General features: G+C 40.5%; 1 long non-coding RNA gene across 1 annotated transcript in view; it reads left to right on the top strand.

The window, feature by feature from the left end:
* The window catches only part of LOC130358678 (uncharacterized), a 42,890-nt gene extending 27,903 nt beyond the window's left edge, over positions 1 to 14,987 (top strand). Inside the window, exon 3 of the long non-coding RNA XR_008889615.1 lies at positions 14,772 to 14,987. This is a non-coding gene — a long non-coding RNA (uncharacterized LOC130358678). The remainder of the gene's footprint in view (positions 1 to 14,771) is intronic.

Genomic DNA, 14,987 nt, shown 5'->3' with positions numbered 1-14,987 from the left:
GAGTTCTAGCAGCAGACACATCTCTAGAACAACTGTTAAGAGGAGACTGTGTGAATCAGGCCTTCATGGTAGAATATCTGCTAGTAAACCACTGCTAAGGACAGGCAACAAGCAGAGGAGACTTGTTTGGGCTAAAGAACACAAGGAATGGACATTAGACCAGTGGAAATCTGTGCTTTGTTCTGATGAGTCCAAATGTGAGATCTTTGGTTCCAACCACTCTGTCTTTGTGCGACGCAGAAAAGGTGAACGGATGGACTCTACATGCCTGGTTCCCACCGTGAAGCATGGAGGGGGAGGTGTGATGTGTGGGGGTGCTTTGCTGGTGACACTGTTGTGGATTTATTCAAAATTGATGGCATACTGAACCAGCTGCCTACCACAGCATCTTGCAGCGGCATGCTATTCCATCCGGATTGCGTTTAGTTGGACCATCATTTATTTTTCAACAGGACAATGACCCCAAACACACCTCCAGGCTGTGTAAGGGCTATTTGACCAAGAAGGAGAGTGATGGGGTGCTGTGCCTCCACAGTCACCAGACCTGAACCCAATAAAGGCAAAAGGGCAAACAAGTGCTAAGCATCTCTGGGAACTCCTTCAAGACTGTTGGAAGACCATTTCAGGGGACTACCTCTTGAAGCTCATCAAGAGAATGCCAAGAGTGTGCAAAGCAGTAATCAAAGCAAAAGGTGGCTACTTTGAAGAACCTAGAATATTACATATTTGCAGTTGTTTCACACTTTTTTGTTATGTCTATAATTCCACATATGTTAATTCATAGTTTTGATGCCTTCAGTGTGAATCTACAATTTTCATAGTCATGAAAATAAAGAAAACTCTTTGAATGAGAAGGTGTGTCCAAACTTTTGGTCTGTACTGTATATATATATGTGTATTGTATAAGTGTATTGTGAACAGATTCAATACATCAGTGGAGCTAAAAAGTTAAAATAATGAATTGGTAAAGCATTAACCTGTGCTGTCTAAAATGTTTAACCCCTACAGGACCCATGACGTAACGTTACGTCCTGACACCCTGGGTCTTAAGGACCAAGGACGTACAGTTATGTCATGGGCAGTTCTGGTTCCCGCCGTGCGCCGGGCGGGGATCGGACCGGGATGCCTGCTGAAATCATTCAGCAGGCATCCCATGCAAATGCCCAGGGGGGTCATTAGACCCCCCCCCCCATGTCGGGGATTGCCGCAAAACGCATGTGAATTCACACATGCGATTTGCGGCTATTCCGGCGATGCGGGTCACGTGTGACCCGCTGACCCGGAGATACAAGGTGATCGGGGGTGTATGATACACCCCCTATCACCGACTGTATCTATGGGGAGGTGGCAATTTCGCCACCCCCCCCCAGGATCGCTGCTATTGGCTGGACGATGGTCCAGCCAATAGCAGCCGGCAGGGGAGGAGTTAACAGCATCCTCCTGCAGCTCCCACGGCTGGCTGGGTTCAGTCAGCGGTCAGAGCTGCTGGAGGAAGCCGGGGACCCCCCTCTGCCGAGATCGGAGCCCCCAGAGAAAAAAAATAAGCCCCCCATAGATCAGGGAAAGCATACAGCCCAGGGAAAGGTAGGGTAAAAAGTAAAGTTTTAAAAAAGTTTTTTAAAAAATCCCCCCCCTGACCCCCTAAAAGGTCCCCAAGGGTCTTCTGCAGTTTTTCAGTGTGACCCAGGCCCTTATTAGGGGTTCAGGGCACTGCATTAGCCCCCCCCCCCCCCCCCGTTTTTTTTTGTTGGCTGCAGCATTCCCCCCCCCCCCCCATATAACGGTATGTGATTTCTAATCACACACCGTTATATATAGTATACACCAAGCACGCACACAGTACATAACCCCCCCCCCCACACACACACACACCCTCCCCCCCCCCCTGCCACAGTAGAAAAAAGGCGATGGCTCACCGGGCATTTTCGGCAGCGGAGGCATACGCTTTTCTTGCCTCCGACTCCGAATCTGTCAGTGAGGACGATGAAGATCCAACATTTCTGTGTTCTTCATCGTCCTCCTCATCATCTATCAGTGATGATGAGCCCCCTGCACGGCGGCGGAGACGCCGCCAGGCGAGGCCACGCACCCCCCATGATAGTGGCCCAGTGGCCGGCACTAGTGCGAGTGGTGATGCCGCTCGTACTAGGAGTCCGACCCCCCAGACAAGTTTACCGGAGCCCCCTTCTGGTGAACCTGTCTGGAGACCCCCAGAGGGTTATCAGCCACGGGTTCCGGAGTTTGTTGGCGACTCCAGAATCCGGACTGACAATTCTGGATTCACTGAAATTGACTATTTCAGTAATTTTTTCAGTGACAGTTTTGTCAATCACATGGTGGAGCAGATGAATCTGTACGCCAGGCAGTTCATCACCCACCACCCTGATTCTTTTTTGCCCAGGTTCAATGAATGGTGCGCCATTGATGCAGCAGAAATGAGGACATTTTGGGGCCTCTTGCTGCATATGGGCCTGGTCAAAAAGCCCAGTGTCAGACAGTACTGGAGCGGGGACATCCTATACCAGACCCCGCTTTACAGTATGGTCATGACACGGAGGCGGTTCGAGGCCATTTGGAAATGCCTGTATTATGCAGATAATGAGGCATGTCCACCCCGAGGTGATCCCGCCTATGACCTGCTTTACAAAGTGAGGCCAGTCATCGATCACTTAGGGGCCAAATTTTTGGAGGCCTATGTACCCCTCAGGGAGCTCTCGGTTGATGAGTCTCTTATCAGTTTTAAGGGGAGACTCATCTTCCGCCAGTTCCCCCACTCTGGGTGTTAGCAGGAAAATCGTTTGGGAGCTTGTGCACCCATTGCTGGATAAGGGTTACCACGTGTACGTGGACAACTTTTATACCAGCATCCCTCTGTTCACATCCCTTGCCGCCAGATCCACGTCCGCTTGTGGAACCGTGCGGAAAAACCAGAAAGGCCTCCCTCTAAATTTTGTTAAGACACCTATTCCCAAGGGTGAGTCCCGTGCCCTTGCCCATGAAAACCTGTTGCTGGTCAAGTATAAGGATAAGAGCGATGTCCTTATGCTGACCACTATTCATGGCAACGGCAGCTCACCTGTCCCTGTGCGAGGTACCACAACACCGGTCCTCAAGCCCGATTGTATTCTGGACTACAATCGGTATATGGGGAGTTGATCTTTCTGATCAAGTCCTCAAGCCATATAACGCCATGCGGAAAACACGGGTATGGTACAAGAAAGTGGCGGTCTACATGGTACAGGTTGCCATGTACAACTCTTTTGTACTGTCCCAGTACGCTGGCAACACAGGGACATTGCTCCAGTTCCAAGAAGAAGTCCTAAAGGTCCTGATCTTTGGCGACCGGGAAAGAGCAGGCCAGACTTCCCAAGGAACTGAAGTAATAGGTGCCAGGATCGTCCCAGGTCAACACTTTCCAGGTGAGGTCCCCCACACTGGAAAGAAGGGACGAGCCCAGAAAAGATGCAGAGTGTGTCACAGGAGGGGGATACGGAAGGACACCACCACTTAATGTGACACTTGCCCAGATAATCCGAGCCTCTGCATTAAGGATTGCTTCAGGGAGTATCACACTTCCATGGGGTTCTAAATTTTCCCTCTTCATTTTAATTTTCCACAATTTGACCCAAATGTACCAATTCCAGAGTACATTCCAAGTTTTAACCCCATAAAACCACTAAATTGCCCCCAAAAATATTTAATCCCAAAAAAAAACAGAAAACTGATAAGACCTCTGGGGGTATTTTTTTTTAATAAAAAATGGGTCATGGGTCACATAGTCACTATCATTGGGGACTTTTTATGTTGCCTCAAATGCACAGCGCTCTCTCTCCACCTGAGCGGGGTGCGCATTTGAGGCAACAAGTTAGGGACGGCCATACATATCACATTACAGAATGATGATTCAGAGCATAGGGTTTGGGGCGGGCATATTTTTTTGTTTTGGCTATGCTCTGGGTCATCATTCTGGGAACATAATCTGTTTTATAATCTTATGTCCCACTGTACCCCATTTTAGTTACTTAGTGTACCCCAGTTATTCACCCCATTTAATGCCCCTTGAGGGGGGGTCCCACTGTTCTGGCTCCACAGGAGAAAGCCAAAGCTCAAGGACCCTGTCTGATCTCCGGCACCTCTGAGACCGGTGTGCACGCTGTTTACGCCCAGACATGAGGTATGTGCTTACTCCAAAGAAATGTATTTACGCATTAACAATGACATTTTCTCCTTTTCCCACTTGTGAAAATGAAAAATTTGGGGTAACCCCAGCATTTTAGTGTAAAAAAATCAAATTTTTCATTTTCACATCCCACTTCATGAATATTTATCAAACACCTGTGGAGTGTTAAGGCTCTCTGTACCCCTTGTTATGTTCCTTGAGGGGTGCAGTTTCCAAAATAGTATGCCATGTGTTTTTTTTTGCTGTCCTGGCACCATAGGGGCTTCCTAAATGTGACATGTCCCCCCCCATTTCAGCAAAATTTGCAAATGTGACTCCTTCTCTTCTGAGCATTGTAGCGCTCCCGTAGTGCATTTGACATCCACTTATGGGGTACTTCCATACTCAGAAGAGATGGGATTACAAATTTTGGGGAGTATTTTCTGCTATTAACCCTTGCAAAAATGTGGAATTTGGGGGGGGGGGGGGACACACATTTTAGTGGAATTTTTTTTTTTTTTTTACATATGCAAAAGTCGTGAAACCCATGTGGGGTATTAAGGCTCACTTTATTCCTTGTTACATTCCTCAAGGGGTCTAGTTTCCAAAACGGTATGCCATGTGTTTTTTTTTTTGCTGTTCTGGCACCATAGGGGCTTCCTAAATGCGACATGCCCCCCGAGCAAAATTTGCTCTCAAAAAGCCAAATATGACTCCTTCTCTTCTGAGCATTGTAGTTCACCCGTAGTGCACTTCAGGTCAACATATTTGGTACCTCCATACTCAGAAGAGATGGGGTTACAAATTTTGGGGGGTATTTTCTGCTATTAACCCTTGCAAAAATGTGAAATTTGGGGGAAAACACACATTTTAGTGAAAATATATATATTTGTTTTTTACATATGCAAAAGTCGTGAAACCCCTGTGGGGTATTAAGGCTCACTTAATTCCTTGTTACGTTCCTCAAGGGGTCTAGTTTCCAAAATGGTATGCCATGGGGGGATTTTTTGCTGTTCTGGCACCATAGGGGCTTCCTAAATGCGACATGCCCCCCAAAAACCATTTCAGAAAAACGTGCTCTCCAAACTCCGCTTGTCGCTCCTTCGCTTCTGAGCCCTCTACTGCGCCCGCCAAACACTTTACATAGACATATGAGGTATGTGCTTACACGAGAGAAATTGGGCTACAAATGCAAGTATAAATTTTCTCCTTTTACCCCTTGTAAAAATTCTAAAATTGGGTCTACAAGAACATGCAAGTAGAAAAATGAAGATTGTGAATTTTCTCCTTCACTTTGCTACTATTCCTGTGAAACACCTAAAGGGTTAAAACGCTGACTGAATGTCATTTTGAATACTTTGGGGGGTGCAGTTTTTATAATGGGGTCTTTTATGGGGTATTTCTAATATGAAGACCCTTCAAATCCACTTCAAACCTGAACTGGTCCCTGAAAAATAGTGAGTTTGAAAATTTTGTGAAAAATTGGAAAATTGCTGCTGAACTTTGAAGCCCTCTGGTGTCTTCCTAAAGTAAAAACTTGTCAATTTTATGATGCAAACATAAAGTATACATATTGTATATGTGAATGAAAATTATTTTTTATTTGGAATATCCATTTTCCTTACAAGCAGAGAGCTTCAAAGTTAGAAAAATGCTACATTTTCAATTTTTTCATCAAATTTTGGGATTTTTCACTAAGAAAGGATGCAAGTTACCACAAAATTTTACCACCATGTTAAAGTAGAATATGTCATGAAAAAACAATCTCAGAATCAGAATGATAACTAAAAGCATTCCAGAGTTATTAATGTTTAAAGTGACAGTGGTCAGATGTTCAAAAAACGCTCTGGTCCTAAGGTGTAAAATGGCCTGGTCCTTTTAGGGGTTAAACACTGTTTATAAAATACAATTTGCAGTATATCAGTAATGGACATGTAAATATTGACAGTAGTCATTTTGGCCTCTTCACGTCTATAGCAAAGCTAGTGAATGTGTAATTGTTTGTGAAGGCATCCAAACTAAGGGTCCCTCTCGAGATCGGTTTGGTAGTATGAAATCCGATATCACCTTCTAGTGCAAACAGTCTATTTCTATCTCCCTGTACCCCCAGGGCTCTCTACCACACAGTGGGTGTTATTTTCTTATTCCAGGCTTCTAGGTGTGCCCTTTCTGGAAGGAATGAGTAAGACATCTCTGATATTCTCATTATACCTTTTTTTTACTCATCGTCCCTGTGAAGTTTCGTTATTTATTTCACTTATTTTGCAGAATTTACAGGGAATCTCCCAAAACTTATGACACGGACCTGGGATTATTTTTGGACCAAATGACATGTTTGGCCCAGGAGTCTTGTTTATTTTGTCACCACATGAGGAATTATGTATTTTAGGATCCAATATTTCCACTCATCACTTGCTCCAGTGGGTATTTGCAGAAACATTCAAGCGTTCAAGATGATTGTATTCCTCGCACCCCTCTTAGAAACCTCCTGCCAAAATACGCCCACCCACCCACAACAATGAACAATAAACTCTTCCATAAACCTCCACTGTAAATAGATAGCTAAGGATGGACAAAGGCAGACAGAGAGCAGTGCACATGCTGTGTATGTAATTATAAACATGAGCAATTACAAAAACACGGGAAACCAGGGGCCCAAAACTAATACAACTTTGTGGTTTTGCAATGTAGGGTGAAAAAAAACCTGAAAATTTAGATTGCTGTGACTTATGAAATAAAAATAAAACTCTCAGTTGTACTCGGAGCTATAATGCAGGGGATAAAACATTCCAGAAGACTTATCAAATATGTTTAGGCCTTAGATTGATTACATGAATTTCAGAATAATATAAAAAGTGGAACTCTCGTATACAATATCATGGGGTTTTCCAGGATTCTCAGAATGATGTTTTATAAATAAACAACTCTTCAAAATTATTATGACCATACTTTACACACACAATACTGCCATGCTGAAGTGTTATTCATGTATTGAAGTCATATTGATCAGTTGTAAATACATCACCGAATGCAAAAAAAAAAAAAAAAAAAAAAAAAATATATATATATATATCCTTAACTTTGCAACAATTTACTAACTTATATGAATTTTTCTTTTTTAAAGTATTTTATTTTCTACACTTTATTTCCTTTGAAAGCAGGGCTCCGTGGACCTATCATGTCACTCTAATCTTTAAAGATTTTGTAAATATAATGCTTTAAATTTGGGGCTAATAAAAAAATAAATTATGATTAAAGGATGAATTGCGATACTAGCGAAAGCACTTGCAAGGAGATTGGATAAAGTAGTGGAGGTAGTGGTGGGCGGTGACCAGGGAGGGTTTAGGTCAGGAAGAACGGTTCATGACAATATCCATCAGGTGTATGAAGCAATCCAGAGTGGATCCCGGGGCCCCCGCTCCATTCTGTCATTGGATGCTACTAAAGCTTTTGACAGGGTGGAGTGGGGATACCTCTGGGAAGTTTTTAAGAGGGTTGGGGTGGGCCCGAGGTTTTTGAGTTATATTCAGCTACTATGCACTAACCCCGAGGCGAGCGTAGTGGTGGATGGAACTCCCTCCTACCCATTCAAACTAAGTAGAGGAACAAGGCAGGGCTGCCCCCTCTCACCCTCTTTATTTTTAATTTATATTGAACCCTTAGCGGCTTGGATAAGAGATAATGATGTCTATGAGGGATTTGGAGTAAATGGAGAGAAGAGTAAGATCTTGTTATTTGCAGATGATATCCTCCTTTTTGTAACTAACCCACAAGAAAAAATACATCGTATCATTAAGATGTTCGAGGCATTTGCCCCTCTATCTGGGTTGGATGTTGGATGTTGATTAGACATACTCTTGGATGTAAAAAAGTATGGCTTCTATGGCTTTTGCTTTTCTTCCGATTGGTGATGTTGTTTTATCGGATTTGTACAATGTATTTTTGTAATTGTTTAATATTAAAATAAAAATTTTAAAGAAAAAAAAAAAAAAAGGATGAATTGCTTTTACACCATATGAATGAAAAGTTTTTATCGGTGAAATATCCTTTTTCCGACAAACCCAACATGTTCACATAAATGGGCATGGCTTAATGCATGAAAAGTTTTTCTAGGGCATAAACAAACACATTTCACAGTTTTTTGGTGCATATTTTGGCTCACGTCTTGCAGGTTCTAATATTTTGATAACCTTACATTGTCTGCTGGATAGTTTTTGGACAAAGTTTTTAGCACAGATTTGTGAAAAGTGGCACACCTGCACCACTTTTTAAAACATGCAAACCTGCAGAAAAATATTTTTAAGGGTGTGTCATTCACAGAAATTCACCCCAGTGAGTACATGAGTTTTAAATAAGCAGATTCTTAATTTATGAGGTGAAACAGAGTTTTAACTATTAGTGAATTGTTTTCACAATACACTTTTCACGCTTTTCCTTTTAAAATGTATTCCCTTATGTCTGTGTAATGCAGGTGCAACCTCTGGGACTCGCACCTATGTTAAAAAGGGCCCCTTGATCCACTTCGGCCTACTTGTGGCTGCCAGAGGTGGTTTGAAAGCTGAAAACAACCAAAAGGGCTATTTTACCCAATTTTCCTAACTTCCCTAGAGGTTATTGGGTTTCTATCCTGTTACAAGCACAGGATCCTAATGGATCCGGCTTTTGTGTAATGCCAAAGTGTATGGCAACAGGAAGTTTCAGGATAGGCATCCTGTTGCACCATCTTGTTTGATATCTTTTTTTTCTCAATGAAAGTATATGGATACAAAGAGATGCAAACCCCACCTTTACATGGCGGCCAATTGCATTACGATTTTGTTAGTGACAATGCTATTGCAGGCCACCATATACCGTATGGATGTGGGTCCATTTTCATGTGGCAGCCACATTGTGGAATGTCCCCCTTATCAATACTCTTAGTATGAAAAATGTATGTTTTGGAGCCTACCTTACAGCCTGCCAATGCCACTGTGTATACAGTGAAGAAATGTTTATTCTTCTACATTTAGAGAGTACCCAGAGGACAGGAAGGAAGTTAGATCTTGTCTGCCAATTTAAGTCTTGTGCTGTTTATTTTACGCTCTTTTGTAGGAAGCCAGTGCAGTAGAGAGAAAAGACATAAGACCTGCAGTACTTAGCGTGATACCTGGACCTGTGCCCAGGGTGCTAGCAATACTCCTGGAACCATTACAGGATTAATTGGCACATAGTTCCTTCATCTTCTAAAGTCCCTGTATGAGAGTTGCTAATGTAAAATTTACCATTGGTTACTACAATATGCTGTACTCTTATGTGTGCCAAATGTGAAGAACATTAACTGAGGCTCTGTTTTGCTATCCTGTTAAAATATCTGCATGTTTTTTGCTTTTTCCCCCAAACCTTTTTATAGATCCAGTGGATTTCAATGCATGGCCCTCCATTTTAAAAATGCATCAGGGTGCAAATTTTATAACAGAACAGACAAATGGACACTGGCTCATTTTTCTGTCCTATCAAAAACTGGATCTGTTTTTTTATACAATGCAAATCAATAGCAACAAGATGCTGCTCAATAGTAATCCTGTTACATCCTGCTGAACCATCCTGTTAACACCTGTTTTTACTAACTAAGACTTGTGACAGACTTTAAAGGGGTACTACCGTGGAAAACTTTTTTTTTTAAATCAACTGGTGCCAGAAAGTTAAACAGATTTGTAAATCACTTCTATTAAAAAATCTTAATCCTTCCAGAACTTTTTAAGGGCTGTATACTAAAGAGAAATAAAAAAAGAAATGCATTTCCTGCAATGTCCTGACCACAGTGCTCTCTGTTGACCTCTACTGTCCATTTTAGGAACTGTCCAGAGAAGTATATGTTTGCTATGGGGATTCTCTCCAGTTCCATCACAGGAAATGCATTTCTTTTTTGAATTTATCTTTAGTATACAGCCCCTAAAAAGTACTGGAAAGATTGAGATTTTTTAATAGAAGTGATTTACAAATCTGTTTAACTTTCTGGCACCAGCTGATTTAAAAAAAATTTCCACGGTAGTACCCCTTTAAAAGACAACATTAAAGGGATACTCCACTGCTAGACATCTTATCCCCTATCTAAAAGATAGGGATAAGATGTCTGATCATGGGAGTCCCACTGTTGGGGCTCCCCGTGATCTCCCGCAGCATCCAACATTCTAAACAAACACCGGGTCCCTGCAGCAGTGGTCGTGACACCCCCCCTCCCATAGACATGAATGGAGGGGCATGGCGTGACATTGCGAGGGGCATGGCTGTGATGTCACAATCATGGCCTCCGACTCTGAGTGTTCTGAACAAAATGTTCAGAATGCTGGAGCACCAGCGTGCCACTTTTAACTCCTTCAGGACCAGGACAATTTTTAGGTTTTAAATTTTTTCTTTTCAGAGCTGTTTATATTTGCAGGACCAACTGTACTTTGTTATGACACCATAAATTTATAAAATGTACATTGAAACAGAAAAAATATTTAGTGGAAACTAAAAAAGTACTTTAGCAAATTGTAAGGAGTTGTAAGGAGCAAAACTAACATGTTACCTGTATGCTGTAGGTCAGTATGATTACAATGACCTCCTATTTATATAGCTTTATTTTTTTTTACATTATTTAACTACTTATCCCCTTAATGACCCAGGACATATATTTACGTCCTGCGCCGGCTCCCCGGCTATCAACGGCCAATTGCAGTGATGCCCGGTATTAACCCTGCAGACATGGTGATCAAAGTTGATCGCCGCATCTAAAGTAAAAAAAAAAAAAAAGCATTCCCAGCAGCTAGATCGGGACCACCGCGGTGAAATCAGCTGTACGGACACGAAAGGGGTCCCTACCTGCCTCCTCGTTGTCCGCTCGCCGAATTACTGCTTCGGGCCAAAGATCCAGACAGGAGCATTCGAGCGCCAAAAACACTGATAAATGCTATACTATGGCATAGCAATGATCAGTGCTGGCAATCAGTGTATTGCATGTTATAGTCCCCTATGGGACTTTGCAAAAAAAAAGTGGAAAAAATAAAAAAAGTTAATAAAGATGATTCAACCCCTTCCCTAATAAAAGTTTTAATCACCCCCCCTTTTCCCATAAAAAAACTGTGTAAATAAAAATAATATAAACATATGTGGTATTGCTGCATGCATAAATGTCCAAATTATAAAAATATATTGTTAATTAAACCGCACGTTCAATGGCGTACACGTAAAAAAAATTCCAAACTTTTTTCACTTTTTTATACCATAAAAAAATAAATAAAAAGAGATTAAAAAGTCCGATCAAAACCAAAATGGTACCGAGAAAAACTTCAGATGACGGCACAAAAATGAGTCCTGATACTGCCCCGTATGTCTAAAAATAAAAAAGTTATAGGGGTCAGAATAAGACATTTTTAAACTTATTAATTTTCGTGCATGTAGTTATGATTTTTTCCAGAAGTATGACAAAATCAAACCTATATAAGTAGGGTATCATTTTATTTGTATGGACCTACAAAATAAAGAGAAGGTGTCATTTTTACTGAAAAAGGCACTGCATAGAAAGGGAAGCCCCCAAAAGTACAAAAGGGCATATTTTTTTCAATTTTGTCGCACAATTATTTTTTTTTTGTTTCGCCGTAGATTTTTGGGTAAAATGACATGTCATTAAAAGAAGAATTGGTGGCACAAAAAAAAAACATTATATGAGTCTGTAGGTGCAAAATTAAATGATTTTTTAGAAGGTGATGAGGAAAAAACGAAAATGCAAAAACGGAAAAACCGTACATCCTTAAGGGGTTAAGTACTATTATTTTTTTAATCTTTCCTTCTGCATAAGTGTATGAGGGCTTATTTTTTGGAGCCATGATCTGTAATTATTTCAATTTTGGTTCAGATAGGACTTTTCCATAGCTTATTATCATTGTAGTTATGAAAGGGGTACTCCGGTGGAAAACTTTCTTTTTTTTTTTTAAATCCACTGGTGCCAGAAAGTTAAACAGATTTGTAAATTACTTCTATTAAAAAATCTTAATCCTTCCAGTACTTATTAGCTGCTTAATACTACAGAGGAAATTTTCTTTTTGTAACACTGAGCTCAGTGCTCTCTGCTGACATCTTTGTCCATTTTAAGAACTGTCCAGATTAGGAGAAAATCCCCATAGCAAACATATGCTGCTCTGGACATTTCCTAAAATGGACAGAGATGTCAGCAGAGAGCACTGTGCTCGTGATGTCAGTAGAGAGCTCTGTGTTCCAATAAGAAAATAATTTCCTCTGTAGAATGGAGGATCAAGATTTTTTAATAAGAAGTAATTTACAAATCTGTTTAACTTTCTGGCACCAGTTGATATAAAAAAAAAAGTTTTCCACCGGAGTCGGTGGATAGGCAGGGGCAGAGAAGCGGACAGCGACGGCAGGTCTCTGGACCTGCAAAAGCCACTGCAGTTCATTGATTTAAGGCGCCCGCCTTAAATCATTGAACTGCAGCAGCTTATTGGCGTATAACACGCAGATAGACTTTTTATATTTTTATACCTCAGACTTCCAAATAAAAGTTGTTTGGTTTACAAATTTTATTTGAAAAATGGAATGAGGGGTGATTGGCTTTTTTATTTTTTTTAGAGAGGGTTTGTTTAAAAAAAAATGTCCCCTTATAGTGAACTAGTATGAGTAATCTTTACATTACATGTACTTCTTAAATGGGCACTGTTGAATCCCAAAAATTTTAAGATGTTGTTACTGATGAAAATGTAAGAATTTTGTAATGTCTAAATTTTGTAAAAAATTTTTATAAAGAAAACGGCTCCTGAAAATCTCACCACTAGGGGTCCCCATACCTGCTGGACACTAAGGCTAGGTTCACACTATGGAATTTCCGCCTGCAATTCCACTTTGAAATTGCAGGTAGAAATTCCAATTACTAAAATGTATAGTATAGGGAATGGGTTTCTGTTCACAAATTCACACTTCGGAATTTGTGAACGGAAAATCCACTTGTAAATTTCAGCCTGAAGAATGGCGTTGCTCATTCTTCAGGCGAAAATACTCGCGGAACACATTGCAGTCTATTGTAGAATGCAGTGTCCGCACGGTCCTAGCGCCAACTGATTCAGTCGGCACTGGCCGCACTCGAAATCTCCGGGCGAAATTTTTTTGCCTGGAGATTCCGCAGTGTGAACCTAGCCTAACCAGTCCAGCAGCAGCATCAGGCTTGTCTATAAGTCATATATATTGTGCACTGTTTGCAAACTGACTGTATGGGTCCCGCAGCATCTCTCAATACTGTTGCAGGACCCAGCATATCGAGTATATGTACCATATGGATAATATGTAACAATATATACTGTAGATGTAGACTTTTACATTAGACTATATATATATATATATATATATATATATTTATATATATTTGTCATATAAATATATATATATATCCATATCTCTCTCTTTGTCTATATATATATATATATATATATATATATATATATATATATATAGATAGATAGATAGATATATAAATCATTCATATATCTGTATACATATATATATATTTTAATTAAAAAATTAATAAATGGGGCTAAAAAAGTAAAGTGAAAATTTAAATTTTTTTTGATTTAGAACAAAAACTAGAAAAAAAATTATGAAATCCACTCCTCATTCATATTTAATATTGAGCTCTAAATTTTCTGGTCCCTGCCTGCTCCCGAAAATTGAAAGACAAAAAAAAAAATTGTTAATGTTAATTTTTAAACAGGGATCAATTTATGTGGGTGGGCAGGGACCAAAAAATTTAGCCGACAATAATAGAAATGTAGAAAGGGGCCATTTAAATGTAAAAATTATATATTTTTTATAAATAGTTTTTTTTATTAGTAATGTATTTTAATATTGTGTTTAATAAAGTGTGTGTGTTTCACTTTTTTTAAAAACTTTTTTATAGGTAGTACTACTACTCCCAGCATGGAACAGACTGTTCCATGATGGGAGCTGTAGTACCTGTACTAATAGACAGATCGCCCTGGGTGTCACTCCTGGCACCTGATGCGATTGTCCTATCTATTGCAGAGATGGAGCGGCTTTCTCCTGCGCTCGCATCACTGCACTATACTCTGGCCGGCCAGTGATGTGAATAGAATTCACATCACTTATTCATGTTTCTCGCAGAGAGCTGTGATTGGCCAGATGGTTCCAGCCAATCACAGAGCAATTGACATCTGTCCTTTAGCCAATTAAATGCCGCAATCGCTATTGATTGGGGCTTAAAGGGTTAAATGACTGACGTTAGCATGATCAGGTAAAAAGTGAGCTCATCTCCTGAGTGCACTTTATACACTCCAATTGTGCATGTATGGTGGATCTTGTGAAGGGGTTAACAAAAAATATCAGTGTAAAAATGGATATAAGTTGATGCAACAGATCCATGAATAAAACCAGTCAGTTGAAATTCTTTTCCAATTGTTTCCTGCAAAAAACAGCCCCTGATGTTCATAAATATGGTAAACAAAGGATAAGTTCACAGGATGCAAAAATGTGATGTGAACCTACCCTTAATAAACTAGATGTACAGTATATTACAAAATATTCTAAGACATAAAGTGATCTACTCTGCTCCAATTGTCATCTCTTTTAGAATCAGCTGACAAGAACTTTTGACCAGGACCATCTGTACATGCATTATTTGTGGTCATCTCATACATGGGCGTAGCTAAAGAATACAGATTAACACTGGCCACACACGTATAAAACACTACCACTGAGTTACTGGCGGTCAATCCTTCACTTTGTGAATCTGACGGTGGTCGAGTCCGGGAGTATTGAAACAGAAGTCTAAAAGAGGATACTCTGC

The sequence above is a fragment of the Hyla sarda genome, chromosome 2 (assembly GCF_029499605.1).
Source record: "Hyla sarda isolate aHylSar1 chromosome 2, aHylSar1.hap1, whole genome shotgun sequence".
Classification (NCBI taxonomy): domain Eukaryota; kingdom Metazoa; phylum Chordata; class Amphibia; order Anura; family Hylidae; genus Hyla; species Hyla sarda.
The sequence above is the reverse complement of the archived record's forward strand: the minus strand, read 5'-3'. Positions and strand labels throughout refer to the sequence as shown.